The sequence below is a fragment of the Taeniopygia guttata genome, chromosome 37 (assembly GCF_048771995.1).
Source record: "Taeniopygia guttata chromosome 37, bTaeGut7.mat, whole genome shotgun sequence".
NCBI lineage: Eukaryota > Metazoa > Chordata > Aves > Passeriformes > Estrildidae > Taeniopygia > Taeniopygia guttata.
In genome coordinates this window covers 6,658,305-6,670,461 of record NC_133062.1, presented here as the reverse complement: position 1 = coordinate 6,670,461, position 12,157 = coordinate 6,658,305, and the positions used below count along the sequence as shown (strand labels likewise).

The following is a 12,157-nucleotide window of genomic DNA, read 5'->3' as shown; positions in this document are numbered from 1 at the left end:
GCTCACCGATGGTAGGGGGAGCGACTTACAGGACGGGCAGGTGGCCACAATGCCTCTGGCCTGGTCACGGGTGAGGTGGAATTGCCGGACCAGCCCAGGCACATTCTGGTGGTAAAGCTGGTGGCTGATCTTAGCTTGCTGGAACTTATCTGGGAGCGGTGCTACCTGAGCTGGGGCGGCAGCGAGAGAATCGGCACGCCGATTGCCCACGGCCAAAAACCCTGGCAAGTTGGTATGTGACCTGATATGCATCACATAAAAGGGTTGCTCTCGGTTGGAGACTAGCTTAATCAGTTTCGAGAGCAATTTGTGCAGGGCTTTGTTGGACACACCCTGCAGGACAGCATCCTGCGCTCTAGACACTACACCAGCTACATATGCCGAATCGGTTACCAAATTAAAAGGTTCAGAGAATCGCTCAAAGGCTCTGACGACAGCAGCCAACTCAGCTATTTGAGGGGAGCCTTCCACCTCCACAATGTCTGTCTCCCACTGCTGCATCTGGGGGTCTTTCCAAGTTATCACAGACTTGTGAGAACTTCCAGACGCGTCTGTAAACACTGTCAAGGCTTTGAGTGGCTTTTTGCTCTGAATTTGTTTGATGGACAACGCGAATTAAATTTCTGATTCAAAAATTTTGTGGGCTGGTCTCAAAACTGAAATTTTGCCTGTGTAGCTGTCTAGAGAGAACTGCAGGGATTCATTTTCCTGTAACAGGTGTTCTAGCATGGCCTTGGTGAATTGGCCTGATTCCAATTTGATGGGAATGTGAATGCATTCAAAGTCACATCCAGCTAACTCTCTGATCCGAGCTCTTGCTTTGCGGATCAGTTCCGCTACTAACTCCTGTGGCCTTGTCATTCTCTTGGACCGATGGTGACTTAGGAAGACCCATTCTATGATGGAGAGTGGGTCCCTTCGGTCTTGGCCCTTGCCCTTCCCTGGGGTGTCTGTCCATTGAAATATCACACCATGGAGGTGCGGCAGCCTGCCCAATATGATGAATTTAAAAGGCAGGCCCGGATCATACCGGTGGGCCTGTCTGGCAGACATTGTCTCCTGAACCCTAATCAAAGCTGCCTGGGCCTCTGGGGTGAGTTCCCTGGGAGAACTCGGCTCCTCTCCCCCTTTCAATAAATCAAAAAGAGAGGCTAGGTCTCTGTTTGTAATGCCTAACCATGGCCTCACCCAGTTCAAAGAACCGCACAGCTGCTGGACGTCTGCTAGGGTCCGAATTTTGTTTTTGATGGCCAATTTTTGCGGAGTGATAGTCCGCTTGGTAATTTCCAAGCCCAGGTACTTCCAGGGTGGCATCTTTTGAATCTTATCTTCTCGCAGCTCGAACCCTGCAGCAACCAACCCATTGGTTGTCAGGTTAAGCGCGTGTGTAAGGAGATCATCATTGGGAGCACAAATCAAGATATCATCCATATAATGTTGGATGATCACGCCCTCGGTGGCTGTACGGACTGGGGTCAGCAATGAAGCTACGTACCGCTGGCAGATGGTGGGTGAGCATTTGAGGCCCTGTGGCAACACTCGCCAATGGTACCGCTCCATTGGGGCTTCTCGGTTAAGGGACAGAACCGAGAAGGCAAAACGTGGTGCATCTTCTGGGTGGAGGGGGTGTTGCTTTTATGAAAGACAACCAGAGACCTGGTTCAGGAACAGCACAGCAGCCTGCTCTCGCCCAGGCTGCTCGGGCTAATCAACAGGCGCAGACACCAATATGGCAGACGGTTGAAAAGCGTTTATTATCCTATCTCGTGGGTTTAAATAGCTTTTAGGGGTCTTTGCTACGTCAGAGGGGGGCTGGGGGTCTCAGGGATAGTGGGTAGTGGAAATTTACCAGAGCAGGTGTGGCTACATTCTTCTGGGACTCCTGGGGTTAATAGATAAGTGGGGAAGAGAGAGGGGGAGGGGTCTGTCTTTCCGTGACATCCCGTGATCTTCCGCTCCGCCTGTCCCTATCTACCACATCTCCCCCCTCCTTATCACATATAAAGTGAGGTAGTCGTAGGTAGAGGCACTGGAGTGAGGTACAAACTTGCAACTTGTTAAGGAAAGGGTGGTTTAGTAGATCAGGGTAGATTTTTCAAGGCAGGTGCTGAAGGCTTTAGCTACTGACTGTGTTTGCAGTTTTTTGGTTTACAGCATTTGTTGGTGGCCTATGAACAGAATGTTTGCCCTTTCCAGACGGGCTTGAACAAATGAGACTAGTTTGTTCAGCAGGCATGGTCCTATGGTAACAGCTAAAAGCAGTATTGCCAGTGGACCCACCAGGGCGGAAATTAAAGTGGTGAGCCAAGGTGATTGATTGAACCAGGATTCAAACCAGCTCTGCTGGGTCTCCCTGTCTCTCTTTCTCTGAGCCAGTCTGTCTCGGAGTTCTGCCATGGAGTCTTTAACGACTCCCGTATGATCTGCATAAAAGCAGCATTCCTCCTTCAAGGCTGCACACAGTCCTCCCTGCTGCATGAACAAAAGGTCCAGACCTCGCCTATTTTGTAAAACTACTTCTGAAAGCGAAGAGACTGATTTCTCTAGGTAGGAGATGGATTTCTCGATCCTCTGCAGGTCCTCGTCGATGGTCATTTGCAGCTGAGAGAGTCTGTGCTGTTGGGTCACGATGGCTGAGACACCCGTGGCCGTGCCAGCTGCTCCCAAGCCGAGCAGCATCGCGATAGTTATACCTGTGATGATTTCCCTTTTGTGGAGTCTGTTAGGTTCTTCGAGAAGGTGGTATATCTCTTCGTCTGAGTGATACAAGACCCTGGGGACAATCAGAACTTGAACACAGAAATCGGTAGAGTCATTGAATTTGGCAAGGAACACACAAGGACTCACTCCGGACCTTTGGCAGACCCACATCCCAGACGCAGATGGGATCACCCACTTGTTAGTTTTTCTGTTGGGTTTGACAACTTTAGTGCAGAAGTTGCCTTTCTGCTTTGCTAAGGTTGCATTCCCAAAACATCTGCCCTGTCCTGTGATTTGACTCAGGGTGATTCCTCTGCGGGGAGTGTCCCATCTGCACTGGTGGGGGGGCACTGGCTGTGGAGTAACTGAAGGGGGTGTCCAAAGCAATGCCTTCATAAAAAGGGGGTTTGATATCATAGCAAAGCCAACAGGAGTTAGTTAGGTTTGGTTTGGTTTCGTTTAGGGTTAGGAAGGTAGCTTCTAGCATACGAAAGATCAGGTTTGGGTCTGACTCAGCCGTGCGGCCTATCTGGGGGGTATCTGCAAGGCTGGTCGGGGTGTCAGTGGCTTTTGGGGTCAGGGTTTTGGGGTGGGTTGTGTTTTTCCCTCTCAGCACATTCTTGATAATTTTGTTGGGTCCCACTGGTCGAGGTGTTGGTGGCTGGAGCCTGATAATTCTCACATTCACCCACCTCCTCGGTCCTCTGAGGACCACTGTCCATGTTCTACCCGTGGCCCAGCTAGGGTGATCTGGCTGTAGGACAGTCATGTTATAACTTACGCATCCCCGTTGTCTAGGCTGTGCATTGTGGTCTCCGCATCCAAAGGGTGCCCAGGTGAACTGTAAGAATTTGTCGGGCTCCTGCGGTTGCCACCCGTCTCCCCATGGTCTGGCATCTGTAACAATGGTTTCGCAGCCCCAATACCCACAATGTCCCCACCCCGGGTAGTCACAGTACCTTTTCCCTGGGTTGGACGCTGGGCACCAGTAAGATATGTACATGAGTATGATGTGTGGGCTTGAGGGCCGTATTTTCGGTTGTCCTGGAAACAGATTGGCTATGTGGAATACGAAGGATGGAGCGTTTGCGGTGGTGACCTCTTTGAACACCTTGTCACTTGAAAGATGTTGCATGACCCATCTGAACGGCTGGTGAGGGTAGTGGCCTGGGTCGGCTTGCCCCCCGGCCACTAGCCCCACCAGCAGGATTGCACAGAGACACTGTGCGAGTCTGGGTCTCACCGCCGTGGGACGCTCAGGTTCTGTCTGGTGGCTTGGTGGTCCGTTATCTCTCTCTGGAGCAGGGGTGTGTGTGTCGCGGGGACGGTCCACGAGCGTGTCCTGCGAACGAAAACTCACAGTTTTCCATTAGTTTCATTCTGAAGGTCAGGTTTGATCGACCTGAGTGGACACCACCTGATCTTGTCCTCCTTTTTAACTGCCGCGTACCCCCGTCCCGTAAGCACCAGTCTCCAGCCCCGTTCCCACTCGCCTAGCTCGTTTTTGACCATGACCTGTGGGCCCTCCTCTAGGGTCTGGGTGGCCCAGTGTTTTCGAATGGGGCTGTTTGCTTCATCTCCCCTAGGGAATTGGTTCAGTGCTAGCAGCGCGGTTGCTAGCATGCGTGTCTGGTCTCCTGAGGGGATGGAATTGGCAAAGCCCTCTGCCTTTGCCAACACTTCTAACTTGGCTTTTAGGGTCTGATTTGCTCGCTCGACAATGGCCTGTCCGGTGCTGTTATATGGGATCCCCTGCGCTAAGGTGATACCCCACACCGAGGCGAATTCCCGCACTGATTTGGAGATAAAATTGGAAGCATTGTCAGTTTTAATTTGCTTGGGGATACCAAGCCATGCCATAACTGTCAGCCAGTGCTGGATCGTGGCCTTGGAGTTGGGTTTGAGGTGCTGTGTCGCTATGATCACTCCGCTGTAGGTGTCCACTGTCACTGCAAGCCATGCTCGGGGCTTGAACAGTTCGCAGAGGGTGAAGTCTGACTGCCAGACTTCTGACGCCTTGAGGCCCCTCGGGTTGACTCCACCGGTCCATAGGGGTGACTTCTGGCAGTGGGGGCAGGTGGCCACTACGTGTCTCGCGTCTGCTGTCGAGATCCCGCATCTCTTTGCCAGTGCTTTGGCCCCAATGTGGAGTGACTCGTGCAGCTGACGAGCTTCCTGCAGCGTCCACACTCCCTTCGCTGCGGCACCTGCTCTGTCATTTCCAGTCTGGAAGAAGCCCTTGACTGGGTTATGGCTGTTGACGTGGATGACGGACACGGTGCCCTGGCGTGAGGAGAGTGCCTCTTCAAGCATGGAGGCCGTCGTGGATGTTGACACACCCGGTCTTGACATGGATAGGCAGAGCTTTGCCACGAATATAGAGTCTGTCACGATGTTGAGGTGTTCATCTTGGAAGAGTCCGCACGCCAAGACCACAGCTGCTGCTTCCAGCTGTTGCACTGACAGCGTGGGGTCACATGTTTTGACGCAATGCCATGTTTCTCCTGCCTGCCACACCGCTGCTGCAGTAGAAGTCATGGAGGAGGCGTCTGTAAAGACCGTTGGTCCTGGTTGTGGTCGGTCCATGACCTTCGGTGGCACGTCTATGTCGACGATGGTCAGTAGCTGGGTCCAAGGTGGTTTGGTGGCGTAGGAGATTTCTCCTCCGAAGCCAGCAACAGCGAGGGCCAGGTGCTCCGATATCGCAGTTGACTCCATGGTCGGTCGCTTGCGGAAGGGGAGGTGGATCCTTGCCGGCTCGGTCCCCAGGTGTCTCAGGGCGAGTTTCCTGCCTTTCATGATGAGGTTAGCAACGCATTCAACTCCTGGGGAAAATGCGTGAGTTGGTGTTCCAAGGACCACCCATTGGATCGGCTGGGATTTTTCGGAAGGTCCTTGGGCCAGTGCTCCCACTCCTCCCTTCTGCGTGAAGTGGACGTATAAATCTAGCGGTACGCTTGGGTTCCACCTGGCAAGCAGGCTAGTGGACATCTGACGTTCGATGAAGTCGAGGGATTTCGTCGCTTATGGCGTCAGCTCCTTGGGGTCCCAGGGGTGTTTTCCTTTCAGGAGGTCATACAAGGGGTCCATGACCTCTGGAGGAACTAGGACGATGTTGCGGAGCCACTGCAGAGATCCCACAAGTCGCTGCATGTCATGGAGGGTCTTGATGTCTCGGCAGACCTTTATCCTGGGTGGGGTCACGTAGGAATTTGTGATCCCCACTCCCAGGAAGGTCACGCACGGTCCTCTCTTGATCTTCGTGTTCGCGATCTCGAAACCGTTGGCCTGGAGGGTTTCCGTGATCGTGGACACTAGGTGATCCACTTGGCTTGCTGATGGTGCAGCGACGAGGATGTCGTCCATGTACTGAATGATGGTCGCAGCAGGGTGGGAGTGTCGGACTGGCATCAGTGCCCTGTCCACGGTAATCTGGCATATGGTCGGGCTGTCCACAAGACCTTGAGGTAGCACCTTCCATTGGAAGCGGAGGTTAGGTCGCTCGCCGTTCGGGAACACGATGGAGAAGGCGAACCGTTCTATGTCCTCAGCATGCAGGGGTATTGAAAAGAAACAGTCTTTGATGTCCAGCACTGCGCATGGCTGCCCTTCGGGGATGGCTGAGTTCGCGGGCAGCAGTGTCTGAACTGGACCCATGGGCTGAATTTTCTTGTTCACTTCCCTCAGGTCGTGGATGAGACGGTAGCCTTCTCCTGATCTCTTGGGGATTACAAACACAGGGGTGTTCCACGGGCTGGTGGAGGGTTCTATGTGACCCTTTTGTAGCTCACGGTCGACCAGTTCCAGCAAGGCTGTCATTCGAGGCTTTGACAGGGGCCACTGCTCAACCCATATGGGGTCTGGTGATTTCCAAGTCAGTTTGATTGGCAGCAGTAGGTGTGCAGCAGTGGTCCTCATTATAAATTTGTAATCCTGACTCCTAACATAGCAAGGATGTCCCTTCCTATCAGGGGTGGAGAGTTTTGTAAAATGTAGGGGTGGACTGCTACTGTTCGTTCTGGCCCTTTCTTTGTATGCAGCGTTATAGCTACCAATTGGGTGCTTTTCCAAGCTCGGGGCAGCCCTCCCACCCCGTTCACTGGGGGGACTTCTTTGCATTGCCAGTGTCAGGGCCACAGGGCTTGGGGCAAGATCAAGCAGTCTGCTCCTGTGTCTGCCCAAAACTGAAGCCCTATTACGTGGGGGTCCCGACTGCCATAGAGGCGGCATGTCCCCCACACCCTCGGGGGCTCCTTCCCTATTTTCAGGGCCAGGGCCACCCAGGGGTCCTGTTCTGGGGCGTCCCCTGCTGACCCTGCGGCACAGGCGCTGTCTGCGGTAGTAGTGGGTACGAAGGTACCGCAGGCTGTGTTGCGAGACTCTGCAATTGTGTCGCTGGCGGGGGTATGAAGCTGGCTGCCTCCTGTGGGGGTATGGGGTATAAGGGCTCCCCGCCCCACTGGGGGTTGGCATGGGTGGGCCGCCTTGTATTCGCAGCGGGAGGAGGCTGAGTGCGGCCCGCACGGCCCCTCCCCGTCCCGTTTCCCTGGGGCCGGGACCTGCAATCTTTAATGAAATGCCCCTTCCTCCCCCAGCCCCAGCAGGATCCCCGCGGGTGTGTTTGGGGTGGAGGCGCCGCGGCGGGCTGCCGTGCCGGCTGGGGGCAGCTCACCGCGATGTGACCTGCCTCACCACACTTGAAGCACGCCATGGCACTGGTCAGGGTGTGGACGGGTGCCTGAATGGGTGTCAGGTGCTCTTCCCTTACTACATGTCTGATCATGTCAGCCAGGCTAGCTCCGGCTGGCAGGGAACGTAAGATATCCTTGGTGACAGAGTTGCATTGCTGGCGCAGGCAGTCGGCTACCACGGGGCCCTTTGCCTCTGCCAGCAGGGTAGAGGAGTCTATCGCTGCCTGCAGGCGATCCACGAACTGCGTGAAGCTTTCGCTCTCTGCCTGCCTCACGGTGGACCACGGCGCCGGCTTGGCCACGACTCGAGAGGCTGCGCGGATAGCCTCCCTGGCAGCCCGAGTGGTCGCCCTGACCTCCTCAGCCTGCATCTGTGTGGCTTGTTGCTGCGGCGTGATCATATCATCATGTTTTCCTATCAGTCTGGATAAGCTCGATCTGTGTAGTGGCTGCCTCGCGCCAGATGCTTGGGCTAATTGCTTCCTACAATTATCCTCCCATTCCTGTCTGAACACAATCATTCCTGCACCATCAAGTATCATGCGACCTATTCGCTCGATATCAAAGGGAAGCAGGTCGTCATTACTAAAAAGACCATCGATTAAAGTGGAGACTATGGCCGAATTGATTCCTTTTTCCGCAATGGCTTTGACAATTGACTGTACATCTTTTGGGTTTATCGGGGTATATACCCTTTGTTGGTTCCCCTCCGGGCCGGTGAGCCTTACCGGGAAGGCTTGTATGGCAGCCGCTGGGGACCATTCAGCACAGGCTATTTTTATTTCTCCCCAGTCAGTAAACTGGGCTGGTTCGTATTGTAGTTGTTTTTCGTTGCGGCTTAAAGCTTTATTCGGTTTTGTCTTAAATCGCGTTGGCTCCGTTTCCTCCGTCTCTGAATCCCAGCCAGCTTCCGGCAGCTCTTCCGAGCTGGCGGAGCTGCTGCCGGGCTCCGAGTCGGAAGCCGAATGCCAGCGCATTTCTGGGCCTCGGTGCCTTTTTGTCCGGCTCCGAGCTCGCTCCTCCCCGCGGGGGTGGCGCCGCTCCCGCCCCCCCCGGCTTGCCGCGCCTCCTGCAGGGGGAGGTCTCTCCCTTAAATGGTAGCAGCGTCAGGCGCCGCTGCCGATTGGCTCTGTGCTCTCTGCCGCTCTCCTCCTCTTTCTCCCGCGCACGTGCATCCCTGAAACCGCGCGCCTCCCGGGTTTTCGCGCCGAGACCGCCCGTGCCCCGCCCCTCTCCTTGGCGGCCAGCGCCATTTTCAAAGGGGTGAGGTGGCGGCGTGGTTCGGATCTCCTCCGAGCCGCGGTTTCTGCGCCTCTGGCTTCCCCTGCCAGCTCCTGCCAGAAGCATTCTGCGCGCTGCTGCACCTCTGGCAACGGGTCGTGGACCGGCGTTGGCAGGACGGACGAGGAAGCTGCGGTTTTCCGGGGGGTTTCCGCGGCAGGGACTGGCCTCTGGCCCGGGGAGGGGGGTGATGCGCCGGGCCCCCCCGGATCTCCGCTCCCGGGCGGATCGTCCTCAGGGACGGTCTGCGCTCCCGCCCCCACCCCGAGCCCGGGTGTGACTAATAAACATGTACGCGCTGCGCTCCACGTCTCTTGCTTTTCTATTGCTCTGCGCGGGGCTTTCTCTACTTTGCCCCATGCTTTAAGGCTTTTGCCACTGCCTGAGGATTTCATGTCCTCGGCCAGCGTGGCTGTGCATTTTTCCCATATTCCCGGATGCATGGCATCCACTGGGCATTCAGTCGCCCCAAGCTCAAGCAGCCTTGCTATGGCAAGATAAAAGTCTTTGAGCTTACACTCGATACCCCACTGCTTATAAATCACACTTACGACCCTGGCGATGCTGTCCATGATGCTCGCGGGTCCTGGGACGTCTCCCTGCGCCAAGATACGGTCTGACCGCTCCGGCCGCTGCTCCTGTCCAGGTGAACTCCCGCTACCTGAACGAATTTTTCTTCTCCCGGGTTTCGGCACCAGATATGTTGCCTTTATGACAGACAACGGCGACCTGGTTACAAGAAGACAGCACGGCAGCCCGGCCTCACTCGGGCTACTCGGACTAACGACACACGCTGACACCAATGTGGTGGACGGTCGAAAGCCTTTATTATCTTATCTCATGGGTTTAAATAGTTTTGGGGGACTTTGCTACATCAGAGGGGGGTTGTAGGGTCTCTAGGGTTAGTCGGGAGTGGAAAACTACTGAGTTAGGTGTGGTTACATGCTCTGGGGTTAATAGATAACGTGAAGCGGGGAGAAGGGGGAAGGGTCTTTCTTTCCGTCACATCCCGAGATCTTCCGTTCGCCTGTCCCTATCTACTATGGACTGGGATCAAATACGGACTGGGATCAAAGAGGGACTGGGATAAACGAGAGATTGGGATCAAATATGGACTGGGATCAACTAGAGCTTGGGATCCTACAGATTGAGATCTTAGAGACTGGATAAACTGGACTTGGATCAAATAGGGACTGGGATCAACTAGAGATAGGGATCAAATATGGAACTGGGATCAAATAGTGTTACGTTGCGATCCCCTTTCACCGCGACACCACCGAGCGCGGGCATGCTGGGCGGTGGGGGGAGAGAACGGGCAGCCGGTCCCCCTGTAAATGCCCTGCAGTCCCAGTTATCAGCGCGGGGACAGATGGAGGCGGCACGGGACTTGGGGTGAACAGGTTCGGTTTATTTCGCGTGCCCCAAGACACCTTGGGGGGCGAGCAGATGTTTTATACAAGAACTTATGGGGAAGGGTATAGGAACAGCAACCAATAGGGGAATAACAGGGGAGGAGTTTGGGGTAGGACTAACATACTAAACAGTCTGTGAAAGGGGGGCAGGGAAAGAAGCGGGGGGAGGGGAGATTCACATCTTGGAGAGAAGGGGGTTAGGAGTGAGATGGGGGGGGGTGTGTACAGACACTGAAAGAATAAAGAACACACTCCCACATCTCCCTCTTTTTCTTTTTACAAAAGAAAGGAGAATTCTGACGTTTAAACAAATTAATACTGCATATAAACAATATAAACTTCATATGTAAAATACAACAAAATCATATAGTAACATTACAAATTATTAAACAGAAATAAATTGAAAAACATCAGAAAAGTACAAATTAATTATAATTACAATAAAACAAATTAATATACAAAGCGTATAAAATTGAAATAAACAAATTCTGAATTCCGGGTAAAACATTCAGCAGAATTCACAGCTTGATCTGATTCGAAACTTGGGCTGTCGCAGCGCTGGAGATGTATAGCAGAGTTGAAGCAGCGAGCGGCAACATGGCTTGTGTGATTTTATTCTTTATTTCCGGAGTGGGCATAATACCGTGGGTATAAACTAAATAGGATGATCTTTCTTTCTATAAAATATAACCCAACAAGTAGATTATTAAATAAAAGGGAACATTGGGTAGGGTGCATTAAGGAATGGGATAGGGGAATCAGACAATCACTTGATTAGTGACTGTCATGATTGATAAGGGGAATCGGTAAGGGGTGGACCAGGGTGCCGCCATCTCAGGGGGAAGACGAAATGGCGGGTTTCCGGTCCGGGGTTTCCGCCCCACCCTCCCTCAAAGGAGACCCCCCCACCAGAGAAGGGGAGTGATCTTCAAAGAAGGGTGGTCCCCTGATGGGAGGTCCTCGACAGCGATCCGTCCCGCCAGAGGAAGGGCCAGAAGAAGGATTAGGGAACATCCAACCCCGCCTCCCCCCGACAGGGACTAGCCTTGCGACAATTTTGATTGTCGGGGCCCTTGGGGAGAGGGTGGGGCTGGCAGGAAACCAGGGGCGGAAAAGAAGGATCATGGCGGGAAAACAGGTTTCAAGTGGCGTGGCCAGCGCCATCTTGTAAGGGGGTGCCGGGTGTACTGCACCCCCCCCCCCAGAGGCGCGGCCAACACCATCCCCAAGGGAAGGCAGCAGTACCCGGCAGGGCGCCTGGGGCGGCTTGGCCACAGCCATCCCCAAGGGAAGATAGGGAAAAGTTTAGGAAAATCCGAGGGCAAGGGGGTCTGGGGAGCTTCACAGAAGCAAAAGGGGAATTTACAGGAGAGGAGCCCGATGCAGCTGGATGTCGACACAATGTGTGGGTGTACAGGGCTTCTTTTACCAACTCTCCTATAGTTAACATGCCGCCTTTCAAACATTTGTCCCGTTTGTGTCTTTTCTACCCCCTCCGTCCAGCCCAGATTGGGGAGGAAAGGATAGAGAAGACGACTTTTCGAGGGGAAGAAAAAGCAATCAAATATGGGTCCCCATAAAAGACTAGGTGAGGGGTGCCTGGGACCTCCCCCCCCCCAGAAACGAAAAACCGACTCACCCGCCGGGCGCATGCAAGAATACAGCTCCCTTCTGAGCACGAGCGAGGGTTAAAACACAAAAAGAAAAAACTGGGAAACCCAGCCACCCGGCGGGATGGACCCCACCCCATTTTAGCCCCCCTTACCCTCTAGGGCCCGGGTGGAGATGGCTTGATTCTTTGATTCTTCTCCTCAACTTGGTGGAAAAGTCGCGCCGAACTGGGGACGTTCCTTCTCGGTTTGGCTCTTCCAGAGGCTTAGGTGTTCCCGGGACTTGCAGGCAAGTCCAGCCGATCTCGGCTGCACCCAAAACTCGTCCCTGAAGCCTTGGGCTTGGCCACTATCGGCCTCTGGTGGTTTCATTCCGGTGCTGTCCCCTGACGAGCCGTTCTCCTGGCTCCCTTGAGCCGCTGCCAAACCGCCCCCTTTGTCCTGGGGTAGGTCTACCCCCCCT

General features: G+C 54.2%; 1 long non-coding RNA gene across 1 annotated transcript; it reads right to left on the bottom strand.

Annotated features, from left to right (window-relative positions):
• Window positions 1–10,059: 10,059 nt before the first annotated feature.
• Window positions 10,060–11,883, bottom strand: LOC140681588 (uncharacterized). The gene is made up of 2 exons (XR_012052636.1): window positions 11,850–11,883; window positions 10,060–10,761 (listed from the first exon to the last, which is right to left on the bottom strand). It is a non-coding gene; the product is annotated as an uncharacterized lncRNA (long non-coding RNA).
• Window positions 11,884–12,157: the final 274 nt, after the last annotated feature.